This window comes from Colobus angolensis, unplaced genomic scaffold, assembly GCF_000951035.1.
Source record: "Colobus angolensis palliatus isolate OR3802 unplaced genomic scaffold, Cang.pa_1.0 Scaffold158, whole genome shotgun sequence".
NCBI lineage: Eukaryota > Metazoa > Chordata > Mammalia > Primates > Cercopithecidae > Colobus > Colobus angolensis.
The window spans coordinates 10,839,326-10,852,266 of record NW_012114688.1 but is presented as its reverse complement, the minus strand read 5'-3'; the positions used below and the strand labels follow the sequence as shown (position 1 = coordinate 10,852,266).

General features: G+C 39.1%; 1 long non-coding RNA gene across 1 annotated transcript in view; it reads right to left on the bottom strand.

Moving 5' to 3' along the window:
* The window catches only part of LOC105508127, a 12,894-nt gene extending 5,402 nt beyond the window's left edge, over nt 1-7,492 (bottom strand). Inside the window, exons 1-2 of the long non-coding RNA XR_001001209.1 lie at nt 7,418-7,492; nt 2,913-2,983 (exon numbers count right to left, since the gene is read on the bottom strand). This is a non-coding gene — a long non-coding RNA (uncharacterized LOC105508127). The remainder of the gene's footprint in view (nt 1-2,912; nt 2,984-7,417) is intronic.
* Nucleotides 7,493-12,941: the final 5,449 nt, after the last annotated feature.

Genomic DNA, 12,941 nt, shown 5'->3' with positions numbered 1-12,941 from the left:
ACGGGGTTTCACCGTGTTAGCCAGGATGGTCTTGATCTCCTGACCTCGTGATCCGCCCGTCTCGGCCTCCCAAAGTGCTGGGATTACAGGCTTGAGTCACCGCGCCCGGCCGGAAATCCACTTCTGAATGCAATATATTTCTTTCTCAGTTAAGGTAAGCTTGGATGAATATTATTTAATGGTGAAATGAAACAGGATTCAACATCAGTTCAATCTTTATTACCATCTTTTAATGCATATAAGTGCTGAGTAATCATCTGATGGAAATGAAGAGTTCTAACTTACCAGTTTTTTATCGCCTGAGTTAGATGCCAAAAATCACACAGTGATCTATCATCAATGATTATTTTTTCATGATCTTTCATCTGACAATTTATAGAAGTCCTCCTCAATCAAAAACTAACAAGAAATGGTAAAATCTGACTTATAAAAGAGTATGTTACTGAGTCATTATAGTGATTCACTTTTTAGTTCTTGGGAACTATAGCAACTTATAAAATCTGTACAAGGACTCATCAAGGGACATTTAATTCTTAATTAAACTCATTCTAGTCTTTCACTTAGAGGCACCTTGTTTGTTCATCTTTAAAATTAAGTGAAACTGAGCTTATACATTTTAGACTTTTTCCTATTGTCTGTGAACGAAGACCTATATCTTCTTGCCAGACTTCCATCTATTAGAACATGTTAAAGCAACTTTAAAAGGGCATGGCAAATAGAGAGACAGGCAGGCTTGATATTTAGATAGGTAGCTAGCTAGCCAGATAGACAGATTACTGTTTTCCTTTCATAGTAGAAGATTATTAAGTGTATAATTATGGATCTGACAGGATTGAAATTGCATATCAATATCTGAGAGGGAGTCACTGATCCTATTTAAATAAAGTTGGCTCTCCAAAATCCAGTGCATCACATGCTAGATTGCATTTAGGGAAAAGCATATTCTATATTAGAAATTAACATCAAGAAGTAGTAAGGGCAGGGCTTAAAAGTGGATATGAGTGCATTATTGATTGTTGTTAAACACATTATTTACAATAGAATCCACACATATTCAGGTTAAATTAATCTATATCATATAAGGAGATGATAGAAATAAAATGAATTTGCAGAAAAGAGGTTGAAGAATGACCATGAGCAGAAGCTTTGTTCCCAATAAACAAAACTGGAAGAATATGGGTTTATATTATCCAGTTATGGTTTGGTAGGTCATGAAATTATTTCTTTTGTGGGTCTAAACAAATGTGTAAGGAAAGCTACCCCTGATGTGTTTCATTTTCACAAAAATGTCATGTTGATCTGTTGAAAGTAAGCACAGGCATTTTTACTTTCCCCTCTTTGAAATTATACAAAATATGTGACTACATAAATGTACTCTCTTGCTCTTTTTTCATTATTGAAAATGGTGAATGTACCAAGATGATGTGCCTCATAACCAGTTGACTATTCCCCAGCATCTTTGTTACAAAACTCAAATATCTTAAGATAAGCTTGTATGGTATGAGTATATCAGGATTCTATCAAGAAAACAAAAACCACATGAAGCATTTTAACATAAAATCTACTACAGGGACTTGGTTTTCCAGATGGTGGAGGGCTGAATAGGCAACAGGGATCACAGAGGTAACTCTGATGTACAACAGCAGGAGCAGCTGCTGTTCAGGGAAGAAGTTGGAATAATCACAGCCCAGAAGCTCAGAGAAAGAGCTGGGGCTTAGACCTCTGAAGAGGAGCATGACCCAGCTCTTGCTATTACTTCTGAGAACATACCAACAGGCTGGTCTCAGGTTTTCAAAAGAGGCTGGAGACTGGAACCAACTGCTGCTGTCAGGCCAAGGTTACTGTTGGGATGATGCTGAGAGGAACGACAACAACAACAACAAAAAAAGAAAACAAGAAGAAAGCCCCTTCTCCCACCAGATGCTAGTCTCCCTCTAGCATCCCTATTTGCAGACTGATGTGGTTTGGTTCTATGTCCCCACCTAAATCTCATCTTGTAACTCCCACCTGTTGTGGGAGATGATTGAATCATGGGGGTGCATCTTTTCCATGCTGTTCTTGTGATAGGGAATGGGTCTCACAAGATCTGATGGTTTTAAAAACAGGAGTTCCCTGCACAAGCTCTCTTTGCCTGCTGCTATCCACGTAAGATGTGACTTACTTCTCCTTGCCTTCTACCATAACTGTGAGGCCTCCTCAGCCATGTGGAACAGTAAGTCCAATAAACCTCTTTCTTTTGTAAATTGCCCAGTTTTGGGTATATCTTTATCAGCAGCATGAGGAACTGTAAGTCCAATAAACCTCTTTCTTTTGTAAATTGCCCAGTCTTGGGTATGTCATTATCAGCAGCATGCAGATAGACTGATATATAGACCCTTACAGGAAGCCAGTGGGCAAAGGAGAAAGAGTCCTAGCCCAGTCCCATGGAGTATTGTATAGAAAGGAAGGTTTGCAGCTGAAAGGTAAAAAACTGCTCAGCATAAGGCTGAGCCTCGAGCCTGTCACCTGGATGCTAGTGGCTGCCTCCCCAACTAACAGGCAGGCACCCATGTTTGTTTCCTTCCTACTATTGCATTTCAATGCCTGGAAAAGAGGCCAGCACTTAGTAGGCACTTACTAAGTATTTGTTGAACCAATAAATGAAGAAACAGAATCCAATCATAGATCTCTCTGATTGCAGAGCCAATGATCTTAATTCTTTTCACTGACACTACAACACCCACTGCCTTTGAGAGGGAATCAACCAAAGATAATTGCTTCCTACGTTACAAGTTTGCCTGCAAGGGCCCTTGGCAGCCCATTTTATTAATGTCTCCAGTGCTATGAGAGTAAGCCAGCAAGAACTGATACGACATTGGCAGTGACTAATGACTTCAGTCTGCCTCTTTTCACAACACAGAAAGGAATTTTACCTGATGACCATGTAGACACAAAATCTTCACAAACACATACAGTCCAGATTTTATTCTGTGCTAAACTGGAACTGCGAAAACAAAGTGATAACAGTTACAAGAATCTCAGGAACACTTCAGACATGATTGTTTTCCAAAAGAACAATATATGTATATTGCTCTTCAGTAAAACCCATACAAATTCAAATGATGCCAGTGGCAAATAAGAAGTTGTAAATAAGTCATGGCCTCTTAAGCCCGTGGATTTGCACCTAGCTCTTGACGATGTGTCTCCAACCTCCTTGCTGTATTCAGTCACACATCACTGCACAACAGGCACTCTCTGCTCTTTAAAACCCTGAGACAACAGTGCCATTCTCATTTGCATTTTTAAAAAGAGAAAGAAAAAGAAGAAGTTTTGGAGATTAAAAAAAACAGATAAATTCTACACTACACTATGACAATCCAATGGGGTTCATATGTTCTAGTTGTAAGCCAGTAGGCATTTAGACTTTTGCTACCAGCTCCACTGAGTTCAAATAACCTTTCTCAATGGTGTCAGACACATAGCAGAGTACCAAGTCCCATTTCCATAAGGGGAGAAAGCAGGTCACTGACACTGTGGCCACCTTTCACCCAGTACAGAAATTTCAAGCTGCCTTACTTTTAGCAGCAGCTGGGCTTGTATTCTATAAGACTGAGTAGAACTCAGGAGAACTTCTTTGGAAGCTTGTGCCTGGCTCATTAGACCAATATCCCTGATGAAACATCGATGCAAAAATCCTCAATAAAATACTGGCAAACTGAATCCAGCAGCACATCAAAAAGCTTATTCACCATGATCAAGTGGGCATCATCCCTGGGATGCAAGGTTGGTTCAACATATGCAAATCAATAAACATAATCCAGCATATAAACAGAACCAAAGACAAAAACCATATGATTGTCACAATAGATGCAGAAAAGGCCTTTGACAAAATTCAACAGCCCTTCATGCTAAAAACTCTCAATAAATTCGGTATGGTGGAACATATCTCAAAATAATAAGAATTGTTATGACAAACCCATAGCCAATATCATACTGAATAGGCAAAAACTGGAAGCATTCCCTTTGAAAACTGGCACAAGACAGGGATGCCCTCTCTCACCACTCCTATTCAACATAGTGTTGGAAGTTCTGGCCAGGGCAATCAGGCAAGAGAAAGAAATAAAGGGTATTCAGTTAGGAAAAAAGGAAATCAAATTGTCCCTGTTTGCAGATGACATGATTGTATATTTAGAAAATCCCATTGTCTCAGCCTGAAATCTCCTAAAGCTGATAAGCAACTTTGGCAAAGTCTCAGGATACAAAATCAATGTGCAAAAATCACAAGCATTCTTATACATCAATAACAGACAAACAGAGAGCCAAATCATGAGTGAATTCCCATTCACAATTGCTTCAAATAGAATAAAATACCTAGGAATCCAATTTACAAGGGACGTGAAGGACCTCTTCAAGGAGAACTAGAAACCACTGCTCAATGAAATAAAAGAGGACACAAACAAATGGAAGAACATTCCATGCTAATGGAGAGAAAGAATCAATATCATGAAAATGGCCATACTGCCCAAGGTAATTTATAGATTCAAGGCCATTCTCATTAAGCTACCAATGAAAAATTGGAAAAAACTACTTTGAAGTTCATATGGAACCAAAAAAGAGCCCACATTGCCAAGAAAATCCTAAGCCAAAAGAACAAACCTGGAGGTATCATGCTACCTGACATCAAACTATACTACAAGGCTATAGTAACCAAAACAGCATGATACTGGTACCAAAACAGAAATATAGACCAATGGAACAGAACAGAGCCCTCAGAAATAATACCACACATCTACAAGCATCTGATCTTTGACAAATGTGACAAAAACAAGAAATGGGGAAAGGATTCCCTATTTAATAAATGTGCTGGGAAAACTGGCTAACCATATGTAGAAAGCTGAAATTGGATCCCTTCCTTATACTTTACACAAAAATTAATTCAAGATGGAGTAGAGACTTAAACGTTAGACCTAAAACCATAAAAACACTAGAAGAAAACCTAGGCAATACCATTCAGTACATAGGCATGGGCAAGGACTTCATGTCTGAAACACCAAAAGCAATGGCAATGAAAGTCAAAATTGACAAATGAGATCTAATTAAACTGAAGAACTTCTGCACCGCAAAATAAACTACCATCAGCGTGAATAGGCAACCTACAGAATGGGAGAAAATTTTTACAATCTACTCATCTGACAAAGGGCTAATATCTAGAACCTACAAAGAACTCAAAAAAATTTACAAGAAAAAATCAAATAACCCCATCGAAAAGTGGGCAAAGGATATAAACAGACACTTCTCAAAAGAAGACATTTAGACAGCCAACAGACACATGAAAAAGTGCTCATCATCACTAGCCATTAGAGAAACACAAATCAAAACTACAGTGAGATACCATCTCACACCAGTTAGAATGGCAATCATTAAAAAGTCAGGATACAACAGGTGTTGGAGAGGATGTGGAGAAATAGGAACACTTTTACACTGTTGGTGGCACTGTAAACTAGTTCAACCACTGTGGAAGACAGTGTGGTGATTCCTTAAGGATCTAGAACTAGAAATACCATTTGACCCACCCATCCCATTGCTGGGTATATATCCAAAGGATTATAAATCATGCTGCTGTAAAGATCCATGCACACGTATGTTTATTGCAGCACTATTCACAATAGCAAAGACTTGGAACCAACCCAAATGTCCATCAATGACAGACTGGATTAAGAAAATGTGGCACAAATACACCATGGAATACTATGCAGCCATAAGAAAGGATGAGTTTATGTCCTTTATAGGGACATGGATGCAGCTGGAAACCATCGTTCTCAGCAAACTATCACAAGAACAGAAATCCAAACACCACATGTTCTCACTCATAAGTGGGAATTGAACAATGAGAACACTCGGACACAGGAAGGGGAACATCACACACCAGGGCCTGTCATGGGGTGGGGGAAGGTGGGAGGGCTAGCATTAGGAGATATACCTAATATAAATGACGAGTTAATGGGTGCAGCACAGCAACATGGCACATATATACATATTTAGCAAACCTGCACGTTGTGCACATGTACCCTAGAACTTAAAGTATAATAATAATAAAAAAAATACAAAGATTAATAAAAAATACCTGTTCTGATATCTTACACGTTACTTTGATATTTAAGGCCATGTAAAGATGTTGTGGATTCCTGTGGTTCCTTTTGGCAAAAGTTGAGTGTTAGTAGAGTTTTGGTTTTGAATGTCATGTATGACCCATTGTGTTTCCTGGAAAGACAAGCTGAGTTTTGCTTGATGCTTAGTTTGGAGAGGATAAAGTTTTTCCCTTTTCCCTCACTCTTGGGGTTTTCTGAGTATACTACCTGGATTTCTGATCCAGGCAAATGGGGCACTGGGTTATGTTATATTTGGTCACGCTCACCTACAGTGGATTTTATTACATAGTATTAAAGCCAGAATTACACTTGGAGAAATGAAGTGTTGGCATTGGAGATGGAAAAGCTTAGGTGGTGATTATTTTTGCAACCTATGGAGTAATGTTAGACCAACATATGGCTTCAGATGTATAGGTCTCCTCCTTGGACCCCCTCTGTGGGGAAGGCCTTAGGGCACACAGTTCAGAACCAGGCTGCCTGAGCAAAACTGACTTGTTAGATCAGAATGGCTAATGGACACGAGAACCACTGAGCCATCCAAAGGCAATTTTTATCATTAGTCTCCCACTCCCGCTACAGAAATCCTTTCTCTTTTGTCACCTCTTTATCATTGGTCTATAAGCCTGTTTCTGTTTCTTTTATTAATTTTTTCCCCCTTCCTTCCTTCCTTCCTTCCTTCCTTCCTTCCTTCCTTCCTTCCTTCCTTCCTTCTTTCCTTCCTTCTTTCCTTTCTTCCTTCTTTCTTTCTTTCTTTGACAAAGCCTGAGACTGTCACCTAGGCTGGAGTGCAATGGTGCAATCTCAGCTCACTGCAACCTCCTCTTCCCAGGTTCAAGTGATTCTCCCGCATCAGCCTCCTGAGTAGCTGGGATTACAGGCACGCACCACCATGCCCAGGTAATTTTTGTATTTTTAGTGAGATGGGGTTTCACCACGTTGGCCAGGCTGGTCTCAAACTCTGGCCTCAGGTGATCCACCCGCCTCAGCCTCCCAAAGTGCTGGGATTACAGGCGTGAGCCACCTTGTTCAGCTTGTTTCTTTTATTTTTTATTTTTTTTCCTTGCTTTGTTCTCTTATGTCAGAATCTTTGTTGTTTAATGCTTACCCCTATTAGTGTTTTTGGAATTAAAAGGTTATAGACCCCTAATGTAAAGCAATCTTTAAACTGTGGTCTGGTTTTCTATAGAGCATTGATGATTACAAGTGATAAAGACATTTTACAATGGTTTTATCATTCTAATTCAAGGAACTGATGCTTTTATCTCTTTTATATGGAGTTGTAATCTTACCACCAAGAGCATTTTTCCCTGTACATCAATAGTTCTCAAAGTGCAGTCAAAGGAACCACAGAGGTCATGGAGATCCTTTCAGGGAGTCTGTGATGTCAGCATCTAAAAATAGTAATACTAATAAGTTATTGATCTCTTTTATCCTCAGTCATGTTTTAAAAAAAAAATTTATCCAAGTTAAATTTAAAAGAGTTTAATAGAGAAAGAACAATTCATGAATCAGGCAGTCTCCCAACCCAGAGTAGGCTCGGAGACTCCAGCCTAGTCATATGGCAGAAGCAGATGAATGGATGGAAAAAGGAAAGCAACCTACAGAAAATGGATGCAAGGCGCAGAAACAGCTGGGTTGGTTACAACTCAGCACTTCCCTCGTTTGGACAGTTGGCCACATTTCATTGGCCAAAACCCAGTGATTGGCACAACAGTAGGCCACAGTCTGCTTATGATTCCATTTAGGTGATAGTTCATGATGTACAGAGAAGCCTTTAGGCCGAACTTAAAATATGTAAGGAGGCAGCTTTAGGCCAAACTTGATTTAAACTTATCTTACCTGTGCACAGCGAAGTTTTTCAGAAGTGATATGATATGCTATATCACAAGAGACTGAATGCAGAAGCAGAAATGAGAAGCCAGCTGTCTTCTGATGTTAAAGAAATTAGCAAAACTGTAAAGCAGTACCATTATTTTCACTAATGTTTTTGTTTTAAAAATAGTTTTCACAAAATTGTGTTATTTCTGTTAACATGTAATTTGTTTATTAAGTTTATTATTGTTGGTTTTAAATGAATCAACCAATATGTTAAAAAATACATATTTATCCATAGATGTAATCCACATAAACAAAAACTCTCTGGGGTATTCAATAACATTTGAGTGTAGTCTTGGAACCAAGAAATTTGAGAACCACCGTGTTAGATTATAGCCTCAGCAGTCAAGTATCAGCCTTCACTTCAGTGTAACTTCTGTAAAGTGCATGCATTCTAGGAGAATTTTAATAGTTCAAAATAAGCCCTGATAATTTGAACTCCAAACTATATTGGGAATCTAACCACCCTCATCACCTATATTCTAGCCTACTTAGACTGAAGTTATTTTGTCCAAATCTGTTTCATCGCATCCACTTGTGTCCCGCTATAATCCATTCTGAATATTATAATCAGGACAACCTTTTAAAAATGAACTTCTTTTCTTGTCCATTGCTTGTCCAAACCCTCCATTGGTTTCCCACCATATTAAATATAAACTACTGCATAGCCTACAAGATCCCACATGGTCCCGTTCCACTGGTCTCAACCTCCTTTCTGAGCATTCCTGCTGGTCACATTGGCCTTCTTGCTGTTCCACTAATGTTATTCCCTCTGCCTAGAGTGCTCAGATATTCTCATTGCTTCATTTAGCCCTTTGTCTTCTCTGAGTTCTCACAATAGAGTGCTCTACCTTCATCCCATCCATCCTCTTTGTCCTCTTATCCTTCTTTATTTCTCCATTGTCATTTCACTGCCTGACATTATATTCCATATTATTTGTGTATTGTCAGTCTCTCCCACTAGAGTGAAAGCTCCATGAGAGCAGAGACTTTGACAGTCCTACTTATCACAGTATGTCCCAGTGCCCAGAACAGTGCTTGGTACTGAGTAGATACTCAATAAATATTTATTGTGTAAGTGAGGCCCAAATGCCTCTAAAACTTTATAGTTGTGTGCTAACTTAACGTGTGCTATGTACCTCATAGCTCTATACCAGAATATGGAGATGAATAAAACACAGCCCAAAGCCTATACAGTCAACCAGAATGAAGCCAATCTTAGAAGAGAGGTACAGGTAAGGTGAGAGAGCTACTAAAGATAAAAGGATTTATTTCAGTGGAGAGGTTCACAGAAAGCTTTGTGATAGAGGGAATTACTGAAAATGTTTAGTGATATTGATTTCAATGTTATCTTATCTGAGCTTTGCAAAATCTTTTCACTTTGTTGTAGTCTTAGCTGTAATCATTCAAGGCTTTTTGTCTTAAAACAGTCAGAAGATTCTTTGGTTCATTCCTACTACCAAGAGTCAGTTCCTTCAATAGGCTATAGAAGCAAAGTAACCAATTTTTGCTGGGAAAAAAAAATAGTAAGAAGAACAAGGACAAGAAGAAGAAAACGACATGGTGAGCAGAGACTACTACAGTTCCCTGCTGTTGAGGTTTTTAGGCCTTGGGCCCCAGACACTCAGATGGTTTTTATCTTGTAAACAAACCAAAAAAGAATAACTGAATTTCAGAAGATCTGTCTAGTATCAGGAAGACCCAAAAAATCTAATCAACATTTTATAACAGACTTGTAGAAAGCATCAGATCAATGTGCTATGAAAATTCCCATGAACATAAAAAGAAATGAAGATGAAGTATGTCAGTACACATTGCCCACATCCATGCTGTTGGTAGAATAAGAACCAAGGATTTGAAAGATGAACAAGAGAAGGACCTAGAGTCAGAGTGAGAGAAAAAGGGAATGAGGGTGGGAAGAGAGAGGGAGGAAAGAGGAGAATGAGGCCTTTGCTGAAACTCCCTAGTGTTTGGAAAAAATATAAATATATAAATTTTTGCAATAAATAGCCTGAAATACCACATAAATTCATGTCACCGCTAAATATTAGATGACATTTTGGTACTATTTGCCTCAGAACAGAGGTGAGCTGAGTCTCATGTCTCAGCAGTATTTCATAATGGAAAGATTTCAAAGTGGTGCCCTTTTCCCCAATTTATACAGATTTTCTTGTACTGCATACAAACCTCCCCAAGCTAGTCACAATCTTGATCTTTATCTCTAAGTCCTGTCTGAAAGTAAGCCTGTTAGGATATTTTAAAACTAGTAATATCTCATCAGACTTCCTCTGCTACTCTCTTCATCATCAATTCCATCTAGTAGGATCTGATTCCTGGACTACCTATCCTAACACAGCAGAAATTAGTTATAACCAAACACTTACTATGAGTGAAAAATAGATCATGTTTAAACTCTAGGTGATTCATCCATGTGTACTACTGCCCTCTCTGAAATCTCACATACTACAGTTGAAATTTTGCACAGAGTGGCCATCCCTTGATTGTTGAACTAACCAGGGAGATCTACAATTTCTCTTGGTGCCTGTGTAAAGGTCTGCCAAAACAATGGATACATAAGAATACTTTTAGCAGCGAGATTCATTAATCAAACTCAAACTGAAAACAAGGATAGGCAATGGCACATGTACTAAGTCCAGAAATACAGTGTGCCTCAGCATTGGTTTACCCAGGTGCCCAGCAATGTCATTAAGAACTCAGGTTCTTTTTCCATGTATCTACTGTCTTTCCACAGAGGTCACTTGCTCCTAAGGCTGGTTCTCCTCATGGACATAGGAATGCTGCTAGTAGCAATCAGTACCACAGCTGTTTTGTTCACATTCATCAAGAGAGAAAGTCACTTCCAGAAACTCTTAAATGTAACATATTCTTTCCCAGAAGCCTCTAGCAAATATTTCCTTGAGTCTCATTGCCCTGAACTTCTAGTTTTGGGAAAGAGGATAAGCTCACCCTGACTAGGGGTCTGCTCTCAAACCTTATGGCTGGAGTACAATGGGGAGAGTGAAACTGGGGCAACAATCATGGTGTCCACTACAGAGATTCTGTTGTCTCACACCAGTTTAGGGCAGTATTGGAACTTCTTTTATAGTCTTAGCTATATAACTATAATTCTGTTCAGTGCCACAAAGCTAAACAACCTTTGATTGATGAGCCTTCCTACTGCTGATCTGTAAACAGCGCCAGCTTCTTTAATTGTTTTATTTGTACCTGTTTATCTGGATTCACTATTGCTCTCCACCAATGCCCTCTTTACTTGTGAATAACTGAGTGGAAAGATATTCTCTAGTTCTTGTCTTAGAAAAGAGAGGCCGGATCTTCATTCAACCCTATGGCTGCCTGAAAGAAGGCATTAATTAATGTGCTAAAGTTGACCAGCTACTGAAGTAACCATGACAGGTGGTGGTGTTGATTCTTTATCCTCCTGACCATGGGAACCTTCATTCACCTTGGTGCATCCGGAGGGGTCATGAAGTGACTCCAGGAGGTTAATGCATATTGTCACTTTGATGCTGAAACTGCAGTCATTTTCTTCTATCACAGGCATGGTTTAAAATGGGGATTCACAATTCATGTTATCCTATTAATATAGATGTGTGCTTCAGCAGATATTTGCCATGTGGATCTACTTAGTTCATCCAAATAGTTTAAAGCCTCTGAGATGCTGAGGGAGAGCTGGACACAAGAGCATCTCCTTAGAGGCCTGAGATGGCCTGGAAGCATCCCAAAGGGAATCATCTGATAAGTAGAGTTTTTTTTAGAAGGTCCCCACTCCAGGCACACTTGGGCATTGCTTGGGTACACACAGATACTTGCAACAGAAATCAACGAATCTAACAGGATTTCCAAGGGGCTTCCAGTCACAATGAGGAGTTCCTCCATGTCTGCTGGAATGTTCTTCTTAGGCCTTTGTAACTCTCTCCTTTTGCAGAAGGATGATGATTCTTTCAAATCTAATACTCACCCTCATATGAACAGGGCATTTTATATAAGCTGTTTGCCTCTCCTGCTGTTCTTTTTCTAATGCTAGGGACAATCAGTTTAAAACTCAATGAATCTCTTAACTTGCACATTACCAGCATCCTCTTTTACCAAGAAAAAGGGAGAAGATGTACTTATATCCTAGTCATGGCTTCATCATGGAAAAAAAGTTCCACTTTACAGATATTTTGTTCTGTTAGGTCTTCACAATACAGATTTTAGAGAATTGCTTTTTGGACATTCCTTGATCCAAATATTTGTTCAAGACACTGTAAACATGTGACTGGATACCAGACCATGTTATTAAATATCAAGTGAATCATCACTGTAAACATCTCTGTGAAATCTCACAGCAATTTGAAAGTACAGGATCCCAGGTGAACCATGATGCAGCCTTGGGGAAGATCCTGAATGATGGCTTTCCATTACACAAAGCCACAACTGGAAAGAAGTCAAGGAACATTTGCTTGTCATCCAGGCCTCCATTAATACAACATAACTGGCCAAATTCCACAGAATGTAGCTGCTTGCCTATTTCAAGTTTAAAGTTCGTTAATAAAAACAGAAAAAAAGGCCTTCTTGGGACATAATTAGGTGCTGCAGAGAAATTTTTTTAAGTCAATGCCAATGTCCAAGATCATGGCAGTCATTTGGGATCATTCTATTTGCCAACAAATTTGTTAAAGATGAGCTAACCAAAATTTCTGCACCATCAGCTGAAGTTACAACTTGCAAAGTGTAGCCAAAAGGGGGATTAGAAGCCATTTGCATAAGAGCTGGTGACATTTTTCAAGATGAGGCAGTACATTCCAAAGGGAGAAGCATCATTCAGCATCATCACACAGCGTGTTTCTTCTATCTGTGACAGATGTCCCAGCTGGCTTGAAAGGAGATAAGCCAATAGTTTTCCAAGCTGACTTAGAAACTCAACAAAAAAAAATG